A 12,855-nucleotide genomic window follows, 5' to 3' on the forward strand; every position below is an offset into this window, starting at 1 on the left:
TGACCTATTCTAATAATTCTCAGTGTGACAGTTGGTCATGATGTGAAGTGTGCTACATCACTGGGAAATAGTTTTAGAGTCTTCAAAGGCTGATAAGGAGAGATTGGTTAGGGAGAGGAAGTGTTCTGTGTTTAAAGAGGAAAAAGTTATTCCTACAATAAATTGAAAAGTTGATGCCAGTTATTCTGGCACACACTTATAATTCCAGCACTTAGGAGGCAATGGAAGGAAGATCCAGAATTCAAGTTTAACCAGGGTATACAAGAGGGCCTGTTTCAGAACAAAAGCAAGCAAACAAAACCCCCAACCACTCAAAGGCTGGTGATGCAGCTCAGAGCATTGAAGACATGTATTGAGCATAGTAAGAAAAATGGTAAAAAAATGCCTTAGTCAGGATCCCCACTAACCCAAGGCTGCACCTGATAACCAGATCTCAGTGACATCATGCACTCAAGATACCCAGACACAGTCCTAGACCCCATGACACCCACTGGACAGCATATAAGCAGAGACCAAGAGCAATGCTCTGCTCTGCACATCTGGAGATACTCCACCTTGATCTGTCCTGCAGCGGGAGAGTATCTCTCAGGATCCTGACCCTTGATTCAGTTAAGATATGGCACTGTAGCTGGAGAGCTTTTCTCCAGGTCCCACTAAGCCCCAGCAGTCCAGTAGCCCACTTATAAAATGAACACACAGACGCTTATATTATTTAAACTGCTTGGCCATTAGCTCAGGCCTGACATTGTCTAGCTCTTACTCTTATATTCAGCCCATTTCTATTAATCTATACTTTGCCACTTGCCTTGTAGCTTACCGGTACCTTACATCTTTCTTGTCATGGTGGCGGCTGGCAGTGTCTCTCTGACCCAGCCTTCCACCTCCCAGAATTCTCTTCTCTCTTGTCCCGCCTATACTTCCTGCCTGGCTACTGGCCAATCAGCATTTTATTTATACAGAGCGATATCCACAGCACTTCCCCTTTTCTTTCTTTCTTTTTTTTTTTAAAAGGAAGGTTTTAACTTTTACATAGTAAAATTACATGTAACAAAACAATTATCAAGCAAGAATTACAGTTACAATATCTAGTCTATTTGTTTTGGCAAAATTAAAAAAAAATTCTGTCTATCCTATATTCATGAGTCTAAGGTTTCATAATAGAATATAGCTTTTATTATACTAACTATGTGTATCTACCTTCTTGCTCACAACAGGACCCTTTGTGAAACAAGAATACATAAATACAAGACCAAAGTCTTGTTCATTAGCTCACTCTTTTAAATATACTGTAAAATCTCTGCTGTGCTATACTACAGATGAGACCAGGAAGTGTATTAAGGACTTGAATTTTAAAGACTTCAATGATCAACTTAATAAGTGGTGATTTTGAGGAAATGATGAATGGTAATAATCAAAAGCCAGATCAAGACTTCAGCAATGCTTAGAAACTGTTCCTTCCCATTTTTAAGAGAGCAGAGCTGGTTCTTGGCCAAATAATTCTGTCTGTTTTATTGAATTTACTATGCTATGATGCTCATTTGACAGAGCATCCCTAAAAAACATCCTTGCCATTCCTTATTTTATTATTTTAAAAAAAGTCATCAAATGCCAATCAGGATTATGGTGGAAAAATTCAAGGTCTACTTTATAAATGCCGAGGATCAGAGTTATCAAGGGAACCTTCATTGACATTCTATACGTGACTAATGCAATTTTTATTTCTGAGCAGACATGACAAATGAGAATTGTGTCTTTCTCCACTCTATTACCAGAACCTCATTAGGACCTGATGAACACGTGGGGAACTGATCCAGCTGAGACATTCTTGGGCAAAATACATTAGCATTACAAATGCTACTTGCTCTGAACCTATCTGAAGGATCATTTTCTCTCAGAGGTATAGTAAGAATTACATTATCAGTACAGTTTGTAAGTTCTGTTGAATAATTCTGTATTTTAGAAAAGGAAAGTGACCTTCTGTATATCCCGGAGGGATAATAGCATTGCAGAGTCATTCAAAATAAAGCTAATTGGAACAAGACAATAGTAACACTAGCTTTACAAAAATTATCTGAGAGGGATTTGAAAGACAGTGAAAAACACAACCTAAAATATTTAGAACAAAAATATTTCCTGATATTAGATTTAGACATATGGCTTTTATTTCTCCTTAGTTTAAACACGTATGTTTTAGATTGTAGCTGGAGAATAGAAATAGTGGAGAACAAAAATATAGGTTTGAGAATTCTCAATTTTGTACTGCTTTGAAATATGGACACAATTATCCTCAATAATGATGGTATTCTTCAGTTACCAGAATTTTGTATTTTCCACATTTTACTGCACCTGAAATCTGAGACCCCAAGCAATGTCAAAAAACAAAACAAAACAAACAACAACAACAACAAACCCATGCCCCAGGCTCTAGGCTCATTAGAGGTCATTGTCTTTGTGAGTAATAACAGAGGTAACAGTCAAATGCTTGAATTTTAGGTTAGGAGGTTGCATCCTCAATGAACTAAAAGGAAATACTGTTTAATTCAAATAAAGGTTATTATAATAAATGCTAAACAATGAAATCAACCACACCTAGAAATTGCTAAACATATTGCCTTTATTCTGGTGTTTCAAAGCCCTGACAGACAGTGTGATAGATTTGTGGTTTAAAGGACTATTACTCAGGTGACAAACATTTACTGATGAAAAGCTTATGTGTGGCTCACAATAGAAGGTCTTTAATTTACAGGGTTGGATAATTTGATTAAGAAAAAAGTGAAACTATTAGTTAAGTACAAATAGCAAGCAAAACTCTACAACCTGGTAAATGTGCTTGCTACTAAGGCTGATAGCATAAGTTCAAGCCCTGGAATCCACATATTAGGACAGAAGTGACCCCTGCAAGCTGTCCTCTGACCTCTGCAGACCCACAGTGGCACGTGTGTGACCACATACATACACAGACACAGTAAAATAGAACAAATTAAAAACCCACAATCACAGTATCGATTTCAAAGATACCCAACAAATCTAGATCATGAGCGTGTATCATACAATAAATGTGATGTCTGCTAAAATCAATTCAGAAGATGCTTTAGGCTGTGTGGGAGATCACAGGAACCCAAGTTAGTTCTTGATGATACATAAAGTACCGTCCATAATTACAGTACTAGTATAACAATCAGTGTATATGTGACCTAGCATCTTGTTTTTCAAAACTTAATCCTTAGAAGCAAAAATGACAACCACTATGACCTATATAGATGTACTATTAAAAATTATATCACACTGATGTGGTTTTACATTTTGCTAGCTACTGGTTATGAGCTATGAGGGTAAATATGTATTTCAGTAGGATACTTAAGAAACAATATATCCTAGATTGTTATATATAAACTAGATATCCAACACAATGGAGACACATGGGAGGTTTGATACCATGGGATGAATGAGTGGTTGTATCCGGAAACCTGTCTACTATGTTTATGTTACTTTCCCCAGGTCACCTTCTACATAGCATAAATTGGTAACTTAAATACATGGAAAACTTTATTTAACATTTCAGATGTAAAAACGTACCAGAGACAAAAACACTGAGTTTAAATGATTTTTTCAGTACCTGAACATTTTAGGAGGGTAGAATGATACAGTAAATCCAGTAAGATAATTTGGGAAGAGATACATGTAAGGTTTGAGCCTGTGAGTAAGCCTCTTCAGACAGACTGGTTCTTACTGTGGTAGCACTCAGCTAAATGTCTCTCTGCCTCACGGTGCTACAAATAATGAGAACAATGCATCTTCTTCCTAAGATAAAGGCATAGTGCTGGCAGAAAGTAGTGCTCAGTGGATGTGGACGCAACTTTTCTTGACATTTGAGATAGCATCCAAGTTTTGCTGCTTCTGCAGATTTTTAACTTGGGCAAAGTATTTTTTAAAGCACTTAAAAATGGGCAAAAATAGAACCTAGCCATAGACTGTCAGGAGAGTTGAATGAGAAGGTGCAGGAGAGACCTTCTCTGAGGGCCTCACACTTGGTCAGCTCCTGATAAATGTTCCCAACTCTACCAAACATTAGTGTAACTCCCAGTTCACTATGATATTAAACTTTGAGTATAGAACCAACCCCTGTAGAATGAGTGACAGCTGTGTTCCTCTGTGCTGTTTTACAGACTAATCTGAAGTTAAGCGTATCAGTTTGAATCTAAGCTTAAAGAGCAGTTTTGGAAAATTCAGGTTCAGACAAAGTGAAATCATGGAAGAATGATGTTATCTCAGACAAAAGACTGGTTATTATTACTACTACAGGAGTGAGGCTTTTCTTGTGAGGACCCTAGAGTGAGAATTATGACCATGGCGGGTGCAGTTTTGGTAATTTGGAAGATATTCATATTGTATGAGCTGTCCAGAGATAGGATGGTTGCCTCCGAAGACACTGGCTTCTTGATGATGTCACTACTTATTTCTCTATTTATTTAGCTGGAAAATCTCTTGAGGAAGAGATTGGAGATGACGGAGAAGATACAGGAACTTGAGCTCTGATTTCTTAGTGAACTTTAAAGTCTAATCCTTCTCCAAGGTTCTGTGGTTTCATGGGTCTTGACTTCCATGGAGTGATTAAAGTTTTAAATCATGTTTAGAACTCGTGTCCAGTCAGCCTGTTTTTTCTTTGGGATTATGGTCCTAAACCACTGCATATCCCTGGTCTGCATGGTGAAACTTTATTTCTTTCATTGTTCCTACCTGAGATATTGGGGGAAATGAATTGGAGGAATCTGCATGAAAAATGATTAAAACCTGTCCTGTCACATGAATTTTTTTTCATTTTTAAATTTAGTTTCATACATGTATATAATGGATTTTTGTTTTATAACTGCTTTAATATCCTGTAGTGTTCCTATCCATAGCAAGGTCAATATTAGTTAATAGATGAAAACACTGATATATATATATATATATTTCACAGTCGACCTTGCTACCCTTTGAATGATGTGTCTCACAGGATTAATCATGTCAGCATTTGCTGTCTCATTTAATGTAACATTCTGCTTGTAATGGGTTTAATTTTTTTCTTGATTTTTGTTCATTATTCCTAGCCTTAGAATCATCTTTTAAAAACTTAAGGGCCAACTTTACAAATAAGTCATGAGTATCCCTGAAGGACAGTGGAGAAAGGAATGCCAGCTTCCAGTGCATATAACTGGGCATATTTTACCAGTACGATGGTCTCATCAGATCTACACAGTTCATAGACAGGTGAAGAGGTTTGGCTGTATAGTGAAGGAGCAGGGAGAAAACAGGGGCAGAAGTCTGATGGTAAGGAAGATTGAACAATAGCGGAGAATGAACCATTTGAGATAGACACAGTCTGTGATATTAATGGCTCGATGAATATTTGCTTTAACCAAAGGAAACTTGTTGATGTCAGTCAACTTTGACCCTCTGGAGTGGTACCAATGAAGTAATAAACAATGAAGGGCCTATTATAGCAGTAATGACGACTACACGTGTCTCAGTAAGGAACTGATAGCCTGGATGCTACCACGGCTGAATAATCAATTGTGAATCTTCCCTATTGATATTATAACGAGGGACAAACCTTCCTTCTGTTGATTACACTGTATTTCTTCCATTATGGAACAAACAGTGCTTTTGTCCACACTGGAACAACAATCTGGATAATTTGGGGGCTACCATGCTGCTTCTGTTAATTTAGTGAAGGCCTTATTTTAATCATGCCATCTCATACAGTATTGCTTTTCATCAATAGAATCAATCTACAGCAAAATAATTAAGGCCACTATTCTTGGAGTTCACTACTAAATCCATAGAACTACCATTATGAAGCAGCTGACTTGGGGCACAGCAGATAGTTTAAGCAGGACTTAGAACCCTGTGAGTGGAGAAGAAGGCCTTCCCACACTGGTGCTGTATCCTTCAGAGTAAAATATGGTCTCTGAACAAGTAACTATTACATACTGCTATTTCTTCCAATTGGGTAATGACTGTGGGAAGGACATTTCTCATTATATTTAGCAATCAAGCTGCAAAATTTGATATCCTAAATCCAATATTTTGGCTTCTGCTAGCTTAAAAGTCTTAGTATTAATTAGAGGAATATTCCTTGAGGGGGTAAAATTGATTTGGAACTTGAAATTACCACATGTTATTCTGGGACTTTCCTCTGCAGTGGACTGAGAAGTTAAAAATATTATGATGATATTTCCCATAAATTTAAAGATAGAGTCCAGAGGATCCTCGGGAATACCTCTTAGTATTGTCATATCTAGTGGTGAAAGTTAGAGACTACAGCATCTGTGTATAGGTAGGATCATGAAGCTAAATCATTCAGTAGCTAAGATTTTGGTGACCCCAATCATGACTGAATGAGGGATCATGTGGCTGAGCACAGAGGGAATATGGAGGAAGCAAGTCAACAATGCCCCAAGTTAATAACAAAATTGAGTTTTTGGTGTGTAGTTCCATGAACTTTAACAGATGTACAGAATTGTAACACCTGTAGTAGCCACTTCTAAAGATGCAAATCAGAGCCTGTGTAAGTAGATAACTGTGTTGTTTTGTCACTCCGTGGCTATAGGTCCCTTCCACTTCAGCCACTAAGAAACAGAAATTTCTATAACTATAATCTTATTTATTTTGGGTGATTCCATATAGATGAAATGATAACAGCATGTATTTTTTTGAGATTTTTCTTTTAATGTAATGCTTTTGAAATTCATCCAAGTTATAATGCACATACATAGTCCATTTCCTTTTATCTTTGGTAGTACTTCATAATATACTCAATGTATCTCAGGATATCAAGATGGGATTGTCAGCAGACTAAACAAGAAATGAACAGCACCAAGACATGAAAGTTTTAGTGCAGGAATAAGAATACTTACAGACTGTGGGTGGCGAGAGGGTGAAGCGCCACAGACAGTTGTTTGATTCTCTCATATCCGTTTTGTCTTAATTTTAGCATGCTTTTTTGAACCAAAAGGTAAAACAGATAAGATATTCCAATTTAAGTATATTTTCACTTAAAAGTTAAATTTTTAGAAAAATAAGAAGTTCTAATGAAACTACAGTTATTTGCACTTATATATTAAGTCTTATAGATGTGAAGTATTTGTTGTTTAAAAACAGAGATCTAGGAGAGGAAAAGCATTAATGCATGGTTATTCTCATGGAACAAGGAGAACAACAAAACACCTCAAGCAGCTGGGAGAAGCTTCGTTTGTTATTACACCAGGGATTCTCTGGCCTTGTTGACTCTCTTCCTCCATATTCCCAAGACTCCGTTGTGGCTAGATTCTATGTGGAAATTAGGCTAAAAAAGCCCTCTCCTGATGGCTCAGCAGTCAAGAGCACTGGCTGCTCTTCCAGAGGACCCAGGTTCAATTCCCAGCTCCCACATGGCAGCTCACAACTGTTTATAACTCCTGCATCAGGGGTTTCAACACCCTCACACAGACATACATGCAAGCAAAACACCAATGTACATAAAATACAAATAAATAAATTATTAAAAAAAAAAGAAACACTCTCCCACGAGATGTAGGAGTCGGTGAGGAAATGAAGCAGCAGCAGCTGCAGGATCATAGGTAAATTCTCAGGGCAAAGACAGCCCTGGTGGCATTGGTTCCTCTGCGCTGGATGGCATAGAGGATTGAGTGCTATGTGAAGCCTGGAGCAGAATTTATACCAACGTTGCCTGCTTGCCTGGTAGGTCATTATTCTTTGTTTCATTTGGTTCCACAGATCCAAACTTTGTTTACTTTCTCTCTAGGAAATTCTGCAAGGCACTATAAACCACGTGATATAATGTAATAAATATGTAATAGATTTTTCTCTATAAACCGAAAGGAGGTGGAGCCTATTATGGGCAGTTAATTTTTTGTTTCTTAAATTGAGAATTGGGGACTCATCCCAAATTCATCATTGGATAAACTTAGAAACTACTAAATTAATTACAGTGTTCTATGATGATGCATATTAGTGATCAAATTGCCAGGTGTCCTCATTGATGGTACAGGATAAATTTTGGAAACGTCAATTGTAGTATGTCTGAAGTAGTTCATTTTATTAATAAATCAACTTCTCTCATTTATGGTGCTTACATAACACACTGATTCATGCAGCACATATTTTTCAATACTTGTATATTAGATCTGGGAATATAGTAATTAAAAGCAAACAAAATCCTATATTCATGGAGCTTGGATTTTAGGTAAGAGAAGCAGGCAGTAACCAAACTATGCAGCTTGCAGATGGTGATAGTCCTAGGGAGAAAAATAAAGGAAGGACGGGGGATAGGGAATTGCAGGAATTTTAGGAAGAAAACCCACCAGGAAATGACACTTGAGAAAAGACTTGAAAAGGAACACTGTAGGCCAACATTCCAGATCTGCAGGCAGAAGGAAGCCCGCCTGCATCCAATTAGCTGAAGGAACAACCATGGGGTCAGAGTTTCGGGCACTCGGGAAATGGGAAATGAAGAGCCTCTAAGATCATACACTCAAGAACAAAGGTGCAAAAAAAATCTATGCCAAAGATGAGCACACAAGTGCTAGAATCTTTCTGGGATTCCTTTGATTACTGCGATGGCTATTCTTGGTTCTCAACTTCACTAAGTCTGGAATGAACTGAGAGACCCAGATGGAGGGGCACACCTGTGAGGGATTTTCGTTTAATTTGAAGTAGGAAGAACTATACTTCTAATCTTTCAGGTAGGAACACAGACCTTTAATCTGGATCTTGAGGCAGGAAGACACATCTTTAATCCAGAAGTATTGAGCTTGGGAAAAACCTACCTCTAATCTCCCCCATGTCTTCTGCTTGTTTAAGGACATGGAAGACAGAAGCTTTTGCTCTTTGCCTGCTTGCTCTCACCTTGCTAGCAAGTCCATTCCTTCCCTGGCACAAGAGCCTACTTCTTAGAGCCTACTGCGGGATTCCAATAATACTGAAGACCAGCTGAGACAACCAGTCTCATGGACTGAGACAACCAGTCTCATGGACTGAACACCTACTGAATTCTTGGTCTTTCCATTCATAGGCAGCCTTTGTTGGATTAGTTTAAACAGCCTGTAAGTCATTCTAATAAATACCCTTCATATATGAATTATATATATATATATATATATATATATATATATATATATATATATATATATATACACATATATTAATATATAGTCATTCTAAAAGTTCTGTGACTCTAGAAAACCCTGACTAATACAATGATGAAGACGCAAAACTTCTGACTTGAGAGGATATTGGAGGCATCGCCCTTCCTGGGGATTTTGGACTGCAAGTAAATATAGTACAAGTAATTTATAGAAGGATATTTACAATAAGCTGTAACTATACCAATAACAATGGCAGACACTTCAGATGCATGAACTCATTAAATACATTAATTTATTGCACACCAATTCTACAATGTCAGGTATTTTTAGTTTTGATTTTCAGATGAAAGAATTAAAACTAAAAGTTGAGGCAAACGCTCACAGAGCCAGTAAGAGGAGAGTTTCCATTTAAAGGAGGTTTGCCTGATTTCACATTTGTGATGCTTAATTTTATGTGTTGACGTGACTGGGATAAGGAACGCCCAGGGATAACTAGTGAAACATTATTTTGGGTGTGTATGGGTGTTTCTGAAAGAGATTAGCATTTTGACCTGTAGTGAGTAGATCTGCTCACCATGTTGGACTGTCAGCATCTAGTCTTGCACCATGAAGGGAATGAAATGGTGAATTTGCTGTCTCTCTTTGAGCTGAGGCATACACCTTCCCCTGCTCTCAAAAATCGGCAGTCCTATCCAGCTCTGAAGCCTATGAACCACAATGGCTAGAATGGCAAGATATTCAGAAAGTGATACTTACATCTTGATGTTGGACTTAAGATGTATTAAGACGTATTGGAGGGAATTCATGCCTAACTTGGTAAACCTAGCTCAGTACTCACAGCTGGTGAGACCTAAGACCCTAGAGGAGAACTTACTACTGCTACTTCTCCAAACAAGTATAATTCATAGCTGCATTATAAATACTTATCCTTATGCCCACAGGTAAGATAGCTCTTATCCTTCATCAAAGAAGCTTCATTTTGCTGCAGATGGTAAACATTACAGAAAGACAAGACTGGTCAAGATACAGAGGACTCACCATGGAATGCCCAATCCCAATTGATACATCTGTAACATAAGCCTTATACTGAAGGTTCTAGGGATATCACAGAAGAAGAGGCAAAAGTACTGTAAGAGCTAGAGGACCAGGAAATCTGCTGCAAGATAGTGTCTTCTATATATGGCAGGAATGCTGCATCCATGAGATGTCAACAATATGGCTGCCTAGAGAGAACTGAAAGGTAACAATAGCAATTGACATGCCAAGGTGAATGGGGGAAACCTCACATGGTCCCATGCCTAGATGAAGAGTTGGAGGTAATTAATAATTGCTGATAGAGGTAAAATGAGTCTTCTCTAAAGACAAGCCCCCAATAGGTTAAACACATATAAATAAATCTAGCAGACACACACACACACACACACACACACACACACACACACACACACACAAATACACGTAACACGAATAAAAATGAGGGGCCATGAAGGAGGTAGAGGGGGAATGATGTAAATACAAGGCTCATATATGAGATTCTCATAAAATAAATAAAGGTTAAAATAATCAAATCAAAACAAAGTTAATTTGCAAGTGATTGATGGTACTTATTCAAGTATTAAATTGAAATCCAAGTGTCAAAAGACGTTGAATATAACCAGCTAGAAAAAGCTATGTGCTTTGTATTATCCAGAAACACCCTTATTATTTTTATCCATCCTCTCAATATTTTTGAATTTTAAGGTGAGACTAAACATTGAACCCAAGACCTGACATAGTAGCATACATATTATTATTAAGTTGCATCTCTTTCCCCTTCTGGTATTTTTATATGGATGTTTAAATCTTGTTAAGATGAATTCCACAAAATAATTTCAATGATTTGGTTTTCAAAAGCATAGAAAAGTACAGAGGATAACAAAACTAAATCCCTAAGTAGGGAAACAAATCTGCCAGTGTGTGAAATCCTGTGCCGTTTCCTGCTGAGGAATTTATGGTTTGCTTTCTTTATCTGTAAAATAGGTGGATAATGGGACACCTATGTCACAGTGATTTTGAAGATTAAATGAATTACTTGATCTTAGAATACTTCTAGTATTTACCTATTAAATGTCCAATAAATGTTGGTTATTAGCATAACTGCTATCCAGTACAACAAAACATTACCTTTTGTATTTGCTTCAGATATTTTCTTTCTCCTTCTCTAGCCCCTTTCCGCCTTCTTTTCTTTGAAAAATGAAATCCTAGGGTGGGGAGATGACTCAGCAGTTAAAAGCAAGTGCCGCTCTTGCATAAGAACTGAGTTTGGTTGATGCTTGGCCCACACTAGCTTTAACTTCAGCTCCAAGGGATCATCTGACTGCCACTTCTGGCCTCTGTGGGCATCTGCACACACGCGGCATGCACATACATACATGTAACTAAAAATATATTAAAAGTTCAGGGCTAGCGAGGTAGCTTGGTGGGTAAAGTGCTTTTTGTGTAAGCACAAGACCCTCAAGTTAGACACCCAGAATCCAGATAAAAGCTGGAAGTGTTGGTGTGTGTCTGGAGTGAGGTGGGGAAGGGACAAGCAGATGAACGAGACTTCCACACAGCTACACATTCTGAATGCTTGAGCTCTAGGTTTAGTAACAGATCTTGTCTGAAAAAATACAGTAGAGAGTGAAAGAGGAACACCCCAAAGTTGACCATTAACCTTCACTGGTGAGTGCATGCATACACGCGCCACTTCCACAAAATTCAAAGTTCAGATGAAGCCCTCTGTATGCCCCTTCCCAATCTTTCTTTTTTCTTGGCAATCATCACCAAGAAGTCTGCCCATGTTTTAATAAATGAAATATATCGAATGTCTACTGTGCATAAATTGTGTGTCATTATTTTCCTCACTGAATGGGGAAAAAAATTCTCAAGTGTTTCCTGTGTCAGGTGCCTTTCATGAAGCAATTTTTTTGTAGTTGGGTAATATGCAATTGAATATGTCAACTGAGATTAGGTTAAAGGTCTCCATCTGCAGCAGACTGCAACCTAAGTTAGAATATAAGGGAGCTGTGACCTAATTTAAGAGCACATTCTTTTAACAAGTACCCGAGACATGGTAGCCTTTCCAACCAATCACAGCTTGCAAACTACATATGGCAAATGTAGAGCTGTGACCAATTAGGCTATTTCTTTCTTTGTGTGTGTGTGTGTGTGTGTGTGTGTGTGTGTGTGTGTGTGTTACAGACACACAACTTTAATTCAACTATATGTGACAGAAAACATTCAGAATGTTGTCATATTATGGAAAATGGTTCATTCATAGCTTATGTGTTTTTGATAAATTATTCTTGTAGAAGGCTGAAGATACAATGCTTGCAGTTAGGCTATTTCTATGTCATATCCTCTGTAGACTCCAATCGCATCTGTGATGCTGGGGGATGGAGCTCTCTGGTCTAGAGTGCTATTTGATTCATGAATATTTATACCCCTCAAATCAATTCCACTAAAATTAATTTGTGTAAAGAGTTTCTTTTGCATATGACATTATTTATTTATTTATTTATTTATTTATTTATTTATTTATTTACAAATGACACTGGTGAACATTTTGGTCTTTACATTTTTGTGTGTCTGATCCCCCCCCCCCCCCCCAGGTAGAATTGGTCGACATTAAAGAACACAGGCACTATAAATGATACATGATAATTATAATATTATACAATAATATAGAGAAAGTGAAAACAAAGTC

Source organism: Onychomys torridus, chromosome 3, assembly GCF_903995425.1.
Source record: "Onychomys torridus chromosome 3, mOncTor1.1, whole genome shotgun sequence".
NCBI lineage: Eukaryota > Metazoa > Chordata > Mammalia > Rodentia > Cricetidae > Onychomys > Onychomys torridus.